General features: G+C 42.4%; 1 protein-coding gene across 2 annotated transcripts in view; it reads right to left on the reverse strand.

Annotated features, from left to right (window-relative positions):
* Positions 1–15,589, reverse strand: part of NCF1 (neutrophil cytosolic factor 1) — a 28,568-nt gene that overhangs the window by 11,759 nt on the left and 1,220 nt on the right. The window lies entirely within an intron of this gene.

Raw genomic sequence — 15,589 nt, forward strand, 5'->3', positions numbered from 1 at the left:
CTAGAAGGGAATGGAAGGAGATATACAAAGTGATGCAAAGCAAGGGACTCAATCCAAGAATATTCTATGCAGCAAGACTATCAATCAAAATTGAAGGGAAAATCAGGAGCTTCACAGACCAAAAAAGGCTAAGGGAGTTTATCACTACCAAACGAGCAATGCAAGAAATTCTAAAGGGAATGCTGTAAAAAGAAGAAACAAAAAGATAAGAAGGAACACAGCCTCAAAAAATAAAAATGGCTACAAACAAGTACCTTTCAATAATAACTTTAAATGTAAATGGACTAAATGTTCCAATCAAAAGACATCGAGTGGCTGAATGGATAAAAAAAACATGACCCATATATATGCTGTCTACAAGAGACCCACCTCAGAACAAGGGGCTCACACAGACTGAAAGTGAAGGGATGGAAAAATATCTTTCAGGCAAATGGAAATGAAAAAAAAGCTGGGGTAGCAATACTTATATCTGACAAAATAGACCTCAAAGTCAAGGCCATAACAGGAGATAAGGAAGGCCACTTCATAATACTAAAGGGATCGATGCAACAAGAGGATATAACCCTGGTAAACATATATGCACCCAATGCAGAAACACCCAAATACATAAAAAATCTCCTAGAAGATATCAAGAGAGAGATAGACAACAATACAATCATAGTAGGGGACGTTAATACACCACTGACATCACTTGATAAATCCTCTAGACAAGAAATCAGCAAAGAAAGAACAATCCTAAATGACTCACTAGATCAGATGGACTTAATTGACATCTTCAGAACATTTCACCCCAAAGCTGCAGAATATATGTTCTTCTCAAGTGCACATGGGACATTTTCAAAAATAGACCACATACTGGGTCACAAGCAAAGTCTCCCCAAATTCAAGAAGATTGAAATCATACCAAGCATCTTTTCAGACCACAATGGCATAATATTAGAAATAAACTACAATAAAAACAATCCAAAACACTCAAACACTTGGAAGCTGAATAGCATGTTATTAAATATTGATTGGGTTACCAATGAGATCAAAGAAGAAATTAAAAACATTCTGGAAACTAATGACAATAAAAACACAACAATCCAAAATCTATGAGACACAATGAAAGCAGTCCTGAGAGGGAAGTTTATAGCTCTCCAGGCCTACCTCAAAAAACAAGAAAAAATGGTAGTAAATCATCTAATGCTACAACTCAAAGAATTAGAAAGAGAGCAACAAGAAAAGCCCAGAGTGAGCAGAAGGAAGGAGATAATAAAGATTAGAGCAGAAATAAATGACATAGTTGCCCTAACCAGTTTGGCTCAGTGTATAGAGCATCAGCCTGAGGACTGAAAGGTCCCAGGTTCGATTCCAGTCAAGGGCATGTACCTTGTTTGTGGGCACATCCCCAGTGGGAGGTGTGCGGAAGGCAGCTGATTGATGTTTCTCTCTCACCAGTGTTTCTAACTCTCTATCCTTCTCCCTTCCTCTCCGTAAAAAATAAATAAAATATATTTTTTTAAAAAAAGAAATAAATGACATAGAGACCAAAAAAACAATACAAAAGATCAATGAAACCAAGAGCTGGTTTTTTGAAAGGATAAACAAGATTGATGAACCTCTAGCCAGGCTCACCAAGAAGCAAAGAGAGAGGACTCAAATAAACAAAATCAGAAATGATAGAGGCGAAATAACAACAGACCCCACCGAAATACAAAGGATTGTTAAAAAATATTATGAACAACTCTATTCCAACAAACTGGACAACCTGGAGGAAATGGACATATTCCTAGAAAAATACAACCTTCCAAAACTCAATCAGGAAGATTCTAAACATCTCAATAGACCAATAACTATGGAAGAAATTGAAGCAGTCATCAAAAATCTTCCAGCAAACAAAAGCCCAGGCCCAGACGGCTTCATAGGGGAGTTATACCAAACATTCAAGGAAGAACTAAAACCTATCCTACTCAGATTATTCCAAAAAATTCAAGAGGAAGGAACACTTCCAAACTCATTCTATGAAGCCAGCATCACCCTAATACCAAAACCAGATAAAGACAACACAATGAAAGAGAATTACAGGCCAATATCCCTCATGAACATAGATGCCAAAATCCTCAACAAAATCCTAGCAAATCGGATCCAGCAGTACATCAGAAAGATCATACACCATGACCAAGCAGGATTTATACCAGGGATGCAAGGATGGTACAATATCCGCAAATCAAAAAACGTGATACATCACATAAACAAATTGAGGGGAAAAAATCACATAGTCATATCAATTGATGCAGAAAAAGCATTTGACAAAATCCAACACCCTTTCTTGATAAAAACTCTCAGCAAGGTGGAAATAGAAGGATCATACCTCAACATCATAAAAGCCATATATGATAAACCCACAGCCAGCATCACACTCAATGGACAAAAACTAAAACCATTTCCCCTAAGAACAGGAATAAGACAGGGATGCCCTCTCGCACCACTCCTGTTCAACACAGTACTGGAAGTACTAGCCATTGCTATAAGACAAGAAGAAGAAATAAAAGGCATCCAAATAAAAAAAGAAGAAGTAAAACTGTCCTTATTCGCAGACGACATGATACTGTACATAGAAAACCCTAAAGACTCCATCAAAAAATTATTAGACTTAATAAATGAATTCGGCAAGGTAGCAGGATACAAAATTAAAGCCAATAAATCTATGGCATTTCTATACACCAATAATGAACTTACAGAAAGAGAGACTAAAAAAGAAATCCCATTTACCATCGTACCAAAAAAATTAAGATACCTAGGAATAAACTTAACCAAGGAGGTAAAAGACCTATATGCAAAAAACTACAGGACACTGAAAAAGAGATAGAGGAAGATATAAACAGATGGAAGAACAAACTGTGTTCATGGATTGGTAGAAACAACATCATCAAAATGTCCATTCTACCCAAAGCAATCTATAGATTCAATGCAATCCCCATTAAAATACCAACGGTATATTTTACAGACCTAGAACGAACTTTCCAAAAATTCATCTGGAATAAAAAAAGACCCCGAATAGCTGCAGCAATCCTGAGAAAGAAGAACAAAGTAGCTGGGATCTCAATACCAGATATCAAGCTGTATTACAAAGCCACTGTTCTCACAACTGCCTGGTACTGGCACAAGAACAGACATATAGATCAATGGAATAGAATAGAGAACCCAGAAATCGACCCAAACCACTATGCCCAATTAACATTCGACAAAGGAGGCATGAACATAAAATGGAGTCAAGACAGTCTCTTCAACAAATGGTGTTGAAAAAATTGGACAGATACATGCAAAAAAATGAAACTAGACCACCAACTTACACCATACACAAAAATAAACTCAAAATGGATCAAAGGACTTAAACATAAGACGGGAAACCATAAATATACTAGAGGAATCCACAGGCAAAGAAATCTCAGACATATGCTGAAGGAACTTCTTCACTGATACTGCTCCTAGGGCAATGGAAAATAAAGAGAAAATAAACAAATGGGACTACATCAAAATAAAAAGCTTTTGCACAGCAAAAGAAACCATCAACAAAACAACAAGAAAGACCACTACATGGGAGAACACATTTGCCAATATTATCACTGATAAGGTTTTAATCTCCAACATTTACAGGGAACTCATACAACTCAACAAAAGGAAGATAAACAATCCAATCAAGAAATGGGCAACGGACCTAAATAGAAACTTTTCAAAAGAAGACAGAAGGAAGGCCAAGAGACATATGAAAACATGCTCAAAGTCACTAATTATCCGAGAGATGCAAATCAAAACGACAATGCGGTACCATCTCACACCTGTCATAATGGCTGTCATCAACAAATCAATAAATGACAAATGTTGGCAAGGATGTGGAGAAAAAGGAACCCTCGTGCACTGCTGGTGAGAATGCAGATTGGTGCAGCCACTGTGGAGAACAGTATGGAGTTTCCTCAAAAAACTAAAAATGGAACTCCCATTTGACCCAGTAATACCACTTCTAGGAATATATCCCAAGAAGCTAGAAACATCAATCAGAAAGGATATATGCACCCCTATGTTCATAGCAGCACAATTTACCATAGCTAAGATTTGGAAACAGCCTAAGTGCCCATCAGCAGATGAGTGGACTAAAAAACTGTGGTATATCTACACAATGGAATACTATGCTGCGCTAAAAAAGAAGGAATTTCTACCATTTGCAACAACATGGATGGAACTGGAAAGCATTATGCTAAGTGAAATAAGCCAGTCAGAGAAAGATAAGTATCACATGATCTCACTCATTTGTGGAATATAATGAACAACATAAACTGATGAACAAAAACAGTTCCAGAGACAGGGAAACATCGATCAGACCATCAAACCTTGGAGGGAAGGTAGGGGCGGGTGGGGGTAAGGGGGAGAGATCAACCAAAGGACTTGTATGCACGCATATAAGCCTAACCAATGGACACAGACAACAGGGGGGTGAGGGCATGAGTAGGGGGGATGGTGGGGTAATGGGGGAAGAAGGACACATATGTAACACCTTAATCAATAAAGAAATTAAAAAAAAATTTAATGGAAAAAATGTCCCCAGTGAGGATTAATAACAACAAAATGGTGGAAATTGTAAATTTTAATATATATATTAAATATATATATTTAATATATATATTTTAATATATATTAAATATACATATATATTAAATATATATATAAATATATATATTTTTAAGTTATTGTGATTAATATATATATTAATCACAATAACTTAAAAAAACAGAAATGTGGTATTATGAACAATAAAAATGATACAAAATAGAAAATGTAGAAGTAGATCAAGTACATATGTAAATTTAGGATATGATTAAAGTGGCAATTCAAATCACAGATGTAAAGGTGGATTTTTACAAAATTGGTGTTGGGACAACTGACACACCTTTTAGGAAAAGGTAAAATTGGATTTGTTTTGCACACCACACAGCAGAAATAAACTCCAAGTGGATCGGAGTCATAAATGTAAAAATTGAAACCATATGAGTGCAATGAAACCAGGCCCCCCTATCCTGAAACCAGGTGGCCCCTGAGGGACCTCAGGCTGAAACTAGACCATAATAGTTTCTCTCTCTCTGTTTTTTTTCAGTGTTTCTCAGCAGATTAACACCAGGCCTCCTCACAGTGCTCCAGACACCACCAGACCCAGCTGGAGCAGGCGCAGGTAGCAGTCAAATGACCCGAGGCCAACCTCCAGAGCACGGAAGAACCAAGTCCTTGTTGGCCATCTGACTCTTCTTTTTTTTTTAATATATATTTTTATTGATTTCAGGGAAGAAGGGAGAGGGAGGGAGAGAGATAGAAACATCAATGATGAGAGAGAGAATCATTGATCAGTTGCCTCTTGAATGCCCTACACTGGGGATCAAGTCTGCAACCCAGGCATGTGCCCTGACCGGGAATCGGATTGTGACTACCTGGTTCATAGGTCAACGCTCAACCACTGAGCGACAATGGCTGGGCTGGTGTCTGACCCTTGAAGAAGGTTGAGGTTTATCAATCAGGAAGATGGGATTTCTAGATTAAATATGGACACATATAGGACTAACCAATAAACTCTGCCAGGTTGACATTACCTCATTCTGTCCTGCCCTTCCACGTTCCTTACCTTAGATGGCTTAGTTCCAACTCAGACCCTGGATTAGAAATGATGAATATGCGTAGCCCCTCCTCACCTTAATTCTTTAAATTTAAATTTATTTCAAATCTTTATTTGGGCTTTCTCCCTGTCTCCTCTTCTGTCTACCTCAGGAATAAAACCCCCCTTTGTCTGTGAAAAACCTGTTGTTTCAGTATCTGGCCTTCCTGTGTGATGGGGCAAAGGACCACCAACTTTAGTCAGTAACACAAGACAGAAACATTGGTATATGGGACTTTCTAACTGACTCAAAACCGAAAGGCAGTAAAAGATTGCTACTTCAAATACATTAACATTCTTTCAAATTTTGTGTATGAAGCCAAAATGTAAATGATAAACTGGGAGAAAATATTTGCAATACACATCACAGAGGTTTATCTTCATTGTTCTTTATGGCAACATTATGTAATGAATAAATACTCTCCTCCAGAGAGCAGAGGAAATGCAACAGGGGCAGGTGAGCTGGGCAGGTGAGCTGGGCAGGTGAGCTGGGCAGGTGAGCTGGGCAGGTGAGTTTGGGCAGGTGAGCTGGGCAGGTGAGCTGGGCAGGTGAGTTGGGCAGGTGAGTTGGGCAGGTGATCTGGGCAGGTGAGCTGGGCAGGTGAGCTGGGCAGGTGAGTTGGGCAGGTGAGCTGGGCAGGTGAGTTTGGGCAGGTGAGCTGGGCAGGTGAGCTGGGCAGGGGAGTTGGGCAGGTGAGTTGGGCAGGTGATCTGGGCAGGTGAGCTGGGCAGGTGAGTTTGGGCAGGTGAGTTTGGGCAGGTGAGCTGGGCAGGTGAGCTGGGCAGGTGAGTTTGGGCAGGTGAGTTGGGCAGGTGAGCTGGGCAGGTGAGTTTGGGCAGGTGAGTTTGGGCAGGTGAGCTGGGCAGGTGAGTTGGGCAGGTGAGCTGGGCAGGTGAGCTGGGCAGGTGAGCTGGGCAGGTGAGCTGGGCAGGGGAGTTGGGCAGGTGAGCTGGGCAGGTGAGTTTGGGCAGGTGAGCTGGGCAGGTGAGTTGCCACTCAGCACCATCACACTTCTGTAGTAACAGCTCCAAGGATTGGGGGAAATCACAGGAGGGAAACATTTTAAAAATTGACAGTTTTATCAAAGTCTCACAGGGTCGCCAATTTATTCGGGGTTGGGAGAATTATTTTATTTTATCTGTAGTTAATTCCGCAATCCAATTTTCCTGATCTACCCCACCCACAAAGGGTAAAGTTAAAAAAGAAATAGATTTAACCTGTAGAGGTGTTCTCTCTTTTCCGCGTCCAGCACGGAAAAGGAACAGGTCCGGTTCCTGAGTGGAGCAGCTGGGGATTAAGAAATAAAAGAAAGAGACCAGATAGAAAGATAGAAACAAAGCTGGGAGCCAGGTGGGACGCCATCCTCTCTGATGGAGAGGCAGCGACCCCGGAGCCCACACAGCACATTTATTTTATACCCCCAAATACCAGGAAGTATCACCAAAACTTAGGATCAAAGGAGCTTATTTGCATTCTTGAGTAGGCCCTAGTATTCCTGGTGCTTGCCTGGATTTACATATCAAAGCCCACTCCCTGGCACCTGGACAAAGGTAAAAAGTCAGTACTGATAACGCTCCCCATCTTCTTGGGGAGGGCGTAACCGAGACGTGGCTCTGCCAGTCGCCTCGGGCTCAGCTGACAACAATTTAAAGAAATGCCCATGTGCCTTCCCAGGCAGCCCTCTACATTAACCCAATTCAGGAATTTTCGTCTGATGCAATAACTGAAACAGCTTTCAGGTAAATTGTCCAGTCTCTCACGTTTCTCCTCACCGCTCCTCTCTTTAAGATGACAGTAGTTTGGCAGTTACTAAATAGCTGCGGGGATGTAAATAAAGTACAGCATAGGGAGTACAGTCAGTAATATTGTAATAAGTATGTATGGTGTCAGGGGGTACTAGACTTATCAGGGGGTCACTCCATAAGCAATAGAAATGTCTAACTACTATGCTGTACACCTGAACTAATATAATATTGAATGTCAACTGTAATTGAAAAAATTAAATCAATTAACTGTAAAAAAAAAATACACATCGCAGATAAAGGGTTAATATTTCCAATATATAAAGAACTTCTTTTTAAATTTGAAGAAAAATAGACCAAAAAAATCTGAGAAAAATGAGCAAAAGGTATGAACAGACAATTCATGTCACACACGTGTATATACAGTCTATGCAACACATAAAGAGGTGTTTGGCTTTTCTCATAATAACATAAATGCAGAGTGACTAGGTAATTGCAAATTAGTGAAAACAATCTAAATGGTTGTTTGAAGAAACAATGGTATAGTCATACAATGGAATATTTATTTATTTATTTATTTATTTATTTATTTATTTATTTATTTTTAAATATATTTTATTGATATTTTACAGAGAGGAAGGGAGAGGGATAGAGAGCGAGAAACATCGATGAGAGAGAAACATCGATCAGCTGCCTCCTGCACACCCCCTACTGGGGATGTGCCCACAACCAAGGTACATGCCCTTGACCGGAATCGAACCTGGGACCCTTCAGTCTGCAGGCCGACGCTCTATCCACTGAGCCAAACCGGTTTCGGCCGTACAATGGAATATTTAAAGATGTAAAAAAAAAAAATACCCAACTGACTCAATGGATTAATTTGGAGGTAACTCCAGGATATTATAGGAAAATGAAAAAATGTCACTTTGTTTGTTATCTGTGTGTAGTAAGGAAGAAATAATAAGAAAATTTCATATAGTTGCACTTATTTTTGTAAAGAGAAATACAGAAAAGATGAACCAGAATGGGTCTTTGGTCCTATTTTTATAAAGATTTGATGTCTGATCTCATGTGAATATTTTACATATTTAAAAATAAAACTAAACCAACAAGGAGGGGCTTCAGCTCCAAGATAACAGTCTAACAGGGGTGGGCAAACTTTTTGACTCGAGGGCCACAATGGGTTCTTAAACTGGACCGGAGGGCCGGAACAAAAGCATGGATGGAGTGTTTGTGTGAACTAATATAAATTCAAAGTAAAGGAGCGGAGGGGAGAGCAAGAGAACCGGATAGAACAGCCGGATCCGGCCCGCGGGCCGTAGTTTGCCCACGGCTGGTCTAGGACAACTCTGAACTCGCCTGCTCCCAGGAACACATCACATTTACACCAACAGACAGGGCAGTTCCCCCTGAAGAAGAATTGAGGGCTGACTGAAGAGCTTCTGCACAACAAACGAGAGAGAGAGAGAGAGAGAGAGAGAGAGAGAGGAGAGAGGCCACACAGAAACAGGGCGGAGCACAGGATACAGGCAGGTGGGCACTCCACCCAGCACACTGGCCTGCAGTTGCCTACCCTGAGGTACAGCTTAAAAACCGTAGTTCAAGCCCTAACCGGTTTGGCTCAGTGGATAGAGCGTCGGCCTGCGGACTGAAAGGTCCCAGGTTCGATTCCAGTCAAGGGCATGTACCTTGGTTGCGGGCACATCCCCAGTGGGGGGTGTGCAGGAGGCAGCTGATCGATGTTTCTCTCTCGTCAGTGTTTCTAACTCTCTACCCCTCTCCCTTCCTCTCTGTAAAAAATCAATAAAATATATTTAAAAAAAAAACAAAAAAACTCCAGTAGTTTAAGTCCTAACTGGTTTGGCTCAGTGGATAGAGCGTCGGCCTGTGGACTGAAGGGTCCCAAGTTGGATTCCGGTCAAGGGCATGTACCTTGGTTGCGGGCACATCCCCAGTAGGGGGTGTGCAGGAGGCAGCTGATCGATGTTTCTAACTCTATCCCTCTCCTTTCCTCTCTGTAAAAAATCAATAAAAAATATTTTTAAAAAATCACAGTAGTTTAAAGCAGCAGTTGCCAACCTTTTGGACCTCATGGACCACCAGTGCTCTGTGGACCACCGGTTGGCGACTGCTGGTTTAAAGGATACCTAGGCCATACCAGAAGGAAATCTATTTACAAACCCTAGAGCATTTGCCAAGTGGGAGAGGAACTGCAGAAACTCTCTCTGGGGTTGAGGGCAACAGAACACCATTTGTGTCCCCACTTCTTTTTTTTTGTTTTGTTAATCCTCACCTGAGGATATTTTCCTCACTGATTTTTAGAGAGAGTGGAAGGGCGAGAAGGAAGAAGAGAGGGAGAGAAACATTGACATGAGATTAGTTGCCTCCCACACATGCCCTGACTAGGGATGGGGATCAAACCTGCAACCCAGGTACGTGCCCTTGACCTGGAATTGAACCCACAACCCTGCAGTGCGTGGGCCAACGCTCTAACCACTTAGCAATATTGGCCAGGGCTGTGCCCCCACTTCTTCATCCGGACACTCTAGCTGTAGGCCAGGGCTGTCCCAGTGCACCCCAAGCCCACGGCAGCTCTGCTGCTTGTCCCCAGGACTCGCTGCGGCTGGCCCAGCTCCAGCAACAGGTCTGGCTGGCCCATCAGGCAGCCCTGCACTGCTTGCCTCCAGACTTTCCTCAGCTTCACACCTGCCACAGCTACTACTTCTGCCCACATGTGGCTTGTCTCCTGAACTTGCTGTGGACCAGCAGTCGCCAACCTTTCAGACCTCACAGACCACCAGTGGTCCGCAGACCACCAGCTGGCGACTACTGCTGTAGACTATGTCCACTTCAGCTACAGCCCCTGAGGCTCACAGTTGCTCCTGTTCAGCTCCAGACCCTGGTTCAGCTTCTCCCCAGGGCCTAAAGGAAGCCTAAGCTGGCCAAGGCAGTCCTGCTGCAGCCTGCCCCAGTGACTTCCCTTGGTCCATATCCATTCCAGCCACAGCTCCAGGCCCCAGTGAACTTGCCCCCAGGACTCCCTTAAGGCCCACAAATGCTCCAGCTCCAGGTTCCAGCACCAGCTGGCTTGCCAAGTGCACCTGGCTCAACACTCTACAAAAGGGAAGTTCCTACACCAGGTCACTCATTCAAGACCAGGAGAGGTTGCTGTTTCACCTAATTCATATAAACGAACACAGAGAGACAGCCAAAATGAGAAATATGTTTCAAATGAAAAACCAAGACAAAACCCCAGAAAAGGAACTAAATGAAACAGAGACAAAACATTCTAAAGAATTCAAAACACTGGTTATAAGGATGCTCAATGAACTCAGGAGAAGAATAGATGAACTCAGTGAGAAATTTAACAAAGATAGAAACCACAAAAAAGAACCAGCCTGAAATGAAGAATACAATAAGTGAAATGAAGAATACATTAGAAGGAATCAAGCAGATTAGTTGAGGCAGAAGAATGAGTCAACATGCAATAAGACAAGGAAGTGGAAATCACCAATTCAGAACAGCAAAAAGAATAAATAAATTTTAAAAAATCAGGATAGTTTAAGGGACCTCTGGAACAACATCAAGCATACTAACATCTGAATCATAGGCGTCCCAGAAGGAGAAGAGAAAGAGACAGGACAGAAATCCTATTTGAAGAACTAATGGCTGAAAACTTGCCCAAGCGGGTGAAGGAAACAGACATCCAAGCCCAGGAAGCCCAGAGGGTCCCAAAGAAGATGAACCCCAAGAGACTCAAACCAGAGAGGATCCAAGATGGCGGCTTAGGTAAACACCTAAACTGCTGCCTCGCACAACAATTTCAAAACTACAACTAAAAGACAAAACGTCTATCACCCAGAACCATGGGAAAGCTGGCTGAGTGGAAGTTCTACAACTAGAAGGAAAGAGCAAACAGCATTGAGGGGTGCACAAGTGCGGAAAAGCTGAGGTACGGAGGCGCGAGAATCGGGAGCGCAGCTGTTTTCAACCCGAAGGGAGATAAGCTCCTGATTACTCATAACTCCAGTTTCTGGGGAGACAAGGGGGACCCAAACTCCTATGGGGAGAAGTTGGACTGTCTGCCGGACTGTCTGCCATGAGGTCAGAAAGTGAGGGAGGCTTGCTTGCAGGGCTGCGGGCAGGAATATTGTTTACTGTGCTGGGGCCGGGGACGCAGGGACACGATCGGAGATGCAGAGCTGGCTTCTGGCAGCCATTGCTGTTTGCCACACCCTAGCCTAGTCACGCCCTGAGACCCCGCCCTGCACAACCTACAAACCCACCCAAGCTCCAAGCAGCAGCTTTAGCATATGAATGACCTGCCCTATCACAGCTTAACCTAGCAAACTTGCAGCCCAGGTCAGACAGCTCCAAAACCTCCAAACCCCAAGCAAAGAGGAGAAAACTGTAGTTCTTGCTGTAGTGCCTGCTGGGTGGCCTCAGACAGTAGCTGACCTGCACCCCATTGGAGATCCAGAAGCCAGTGTACCTAGTGGTCAGTGTGAGACACCAGATTTCAACTCCTCACATCCATAAATGACACATTCAAGAGGCAGACTCAGTGAGCACCAAAGCCCCACTGAAACAAGTCCTGCACCATAAGCGTGTCTCCAGCGCAGCAGTTCTCCCATTATAGACACAGCGGGTCCTCACAGCCAATTGGCCTGGAGGTCAATTCCTCCCAGTGTACCAACAGCAATCAAGGCTTAACTGCACCAAGACTTTGCACTCAGCCCACAAAGGGGTGTACCAAAGGCGTCCACCTCAGGTGATTGGGGAGGCTGAGCTACTGGCCCCTATAGGTCACCTACCACACAAAGCCACTCCATCAACACAAGGAAGCAGCAAAATGCGGAGACAAAGAAACATGTCACAAATGAGAGAAATGGAGGAAAGCAAACTACTGGACGACATAGAATTCAGAATCACATTTATAAGGTTACTCAAGAATCTTCTAAAAACCGCTGAGGAACTTAGTGAGACCTTTAAGGATCTTAATGAGAATGCCAAAAAAATGGAAAAGGATCAGTCAGAAATTAAGCATACACTGTCTGAAATAAAGAATATACAGAAACTCAACTGTAGATCAACGTACCCCAAGAATCAAACCAAAGATCTGAAATATGAGGAAACAAAAAACACCCAACCAGAAAAACAAAAAGAAAAAATCCAAGAATATGAAGATAGTGTAAGGAGCCTCTGGGACAACTTTAAGCGTACCAACATCCAAATTTTTGGGGTGCCAGAAGAAGAGAGAGAGCAAAATATTGAAAACCTATTAGAAGAAATAATGACAGAAAACTTACCCTACCTGGTGAAAGAAATAGACTTAAAAGTTCAGGAAGCACACAGAACCCCATACAAAAGGAATCCAAAGAGGACCACACCAAGACACATCATAATTAAAATGCCAAGGGCAAAAGACAAAGAGAGAATCTTGAAAGCAGCAAGAGAAAAACAGTTAGTTACCTATAAGGGAGCACCCATACGACTGTCAGCTGATTTCTCGGCAGAAACTATGCAGGCCAGAAGGGAGTGGCAAGAAATATTCAAAGTGATGAACAGCAAGAACTTACAACCAAGATTACTCTACCCAGCAAAGCTATCATTCAGAGTTGAAGGTCAGATAAAGAGCTTCACAGATAAGAAAAAGCTAAAGGAGTTCATCACCACCAAACCAGGATTACATGAAGTGCTGAAAGGTGTTCTTTAAGAAGAGGAAGAAGAAGAAAAAGGTAAAGATAAAAATTATGAACAACAAAATGACATCAAATACATACCTACCAACAAGTGAATCTAAAAATCAAGTGAATAAAAAATCTGAAGAACAGAATGGACTGGTGAATATAATAGAATCAGGGACATAGAAAGGGAGTGGACTGACAATTCTCAGGGGGGCCTGGGTGTGAGGGGTGCGGAAAGAGATTGGACAAAAAGCTTACACCTATGGATGAAGACAGTGGCGGGGGGTAAGGGCATGGGGTGGGGTGGGGAATCAGGTGGAGGGGAGCTATGGGGGAAAAAAAGAGGAACACCTGTAATAATCTGAACAATAAAGATTTATTTAAAAAAAAAAAAGACTCAAACCGAGACACATCATAATTAAAATGCCAAGAGTTAAATCAACAAGGATTTTTTAAAAAACTTCAAAGTTGGAAACAGAAACAAACTTACCTATATATCAAATGGGTAACAACTATAATAAAGAAAAATGGAAAAGAAAGAATCCAAGTAACTTTTAGCGATAATACCTTCACTCCTCTCAGGCTGAAAATAAAAGGACTAAAGAACTGCAAAAAAAACCAAAACCAAACAAACAAAAAAAACACTTAAATTTGCCCTGGCCGGTGGCTCAGCGGTTAGAACATTGGCCCGTGCACGGAAGCATCGAGGGTTCCATTCCCATTCAAGGACACGTACCTTGGTTGCAGGTTTGATCCCCAACCCCAGTAGGGGCTTGCAAAGGAGGCAACCAATTGATGTCTCTCTCTCTCCCAACCCTCCCTTCCACTCTCTAAAAAAAACAATGGAAAACAATATTCTCAGGTGAGGATTTAAAAAAAAGAAAACTTGCCCAGCAGGCATGGCTCAGCGGTTGAGCGTCAACCTATGAACCAGGAGGTCACAGTTTGATTCCCGGTGAGGGTACATGCCCAGGTTGTGGGCTCCATCCCCAGTGTGGGGCATGCAGGAGGCAGCAGGTCAGTGATTCTCTTTCATCACTGATGTTTCTCTCTCCCTTCCTCTCTGTAAAATCAATTTTAAAAATATATTTTTTAAAAAAGAAAACTTACAGTTGACTTAATAGGTTAGTGGGTTTATTGTAATAGTGGTGTGGGCATAGTAATTCTGAAACAAGTGTATGTGTACTGTTGAATTGAGCAAAGAAGTAAATATATGGATGTTGTTGGGAGCCAGGCTTCTCACAGTGAGAGAAAGGAGCTACAAATACAAAAAGGTGAGAGGCAAGAATGAAATGAAATGAAATGGCTATTTTCCCCAGTCTGTCTACTAGAAGGACCCGAGCAATGACACCTCAGTGACAATGAGCACACCTAGCTTCCAGATCTTGGGTTCAAAGATCACTCCCCACTAAAAAGAATCAGGGGTCCTTAGCAACATGGCTGAGTCCAGGGCTGGGGCTGGGAGAGTAACCTGGACCATCTTGTGCCAGAAGTAAGAATGTGCCCAAAGAATGGCAGGCACAGAAGCCAGCTTGAAGGAGCTCCCACTGACCAAATCTGGTTCAATCTGAGCATAAAAATAGATTATGATAGTAATGGATTGTAATCCATTAATAAAATCAGAATCCATGGATCCATATATTTTTAAAAAAATATATTTTATTGATTTTTTACAGAGAGGAAGGGAGAGGGATGGAGAGTTGGAAATATCGATGAGAGAGAAACATCCATCAGCTGCCTCCTGCACACCTCCCACTAGGGATGTGCCCACAATCAAGGTACATGCCCTTGACTGGAATTGAACCTGGGACCCTTCATTCCACAGGCCAACGCTCTATCCACTGAGCCAAACCGGTTAGGGCCATGGATCCATATTGGCAGAAGTAAACAAATAAAGGGAGAAGGGAAGGCCCTTACAGAAAATGTTAAGTGATAAATTCAGAAGGAATGAGTGTAAAAATCACCATGTAGCAAACACTGTAGTAATTTGATTCAGCCATCAATTACTATAAGGAACAGGATATTCACATAACTTCCAATCTCTCCCCACAGGTTAGTCTATTTAAAACAAAGTGGGGAAAGTAACAGTACAGTAGAGAAACTTGGAGGACATGTCCAGGACTTGGTGCCCAATGCTCTCCGCCAATATGGGAACCAGTCACAGTCTCCTGCCACTTGGTAGGATGGATGAGAACAACACAGCATCCCTTCTGGGGTATTCCCCTCATCTGTGCATAACCTGAATCTAGTGAAGTGTTGGACAAACCCAAATCGAGGGACATTCTGCAAAATAATGGGTCCCATCTCTTCAAAATGGCCAAGTTGAGAGGACAAAGGAAGACTGAGACTGACCCAGGTGAAGGAAAGCTAAAGAGACATGACAACTGACATGGAACCGGTGATCTGGGATTGGATCCTGGAATATGAAATAGTCTTACTACATAGAGGACAAGTGACATCTGAATAAGGGTTGTGGGTT

This window comes from Plecotus auritus (assembly GCF_963455305.1).
Source record: "Plecotus auritus genome assembly, chromosome: 7".
In the NCBI taxonomy this organism is placed as follows: Eukaryota; Metazoa; Chordata; class Mammalia; order Chiroptera; family Vespertilionidae; genus Plecotus; species Plecotus auritus.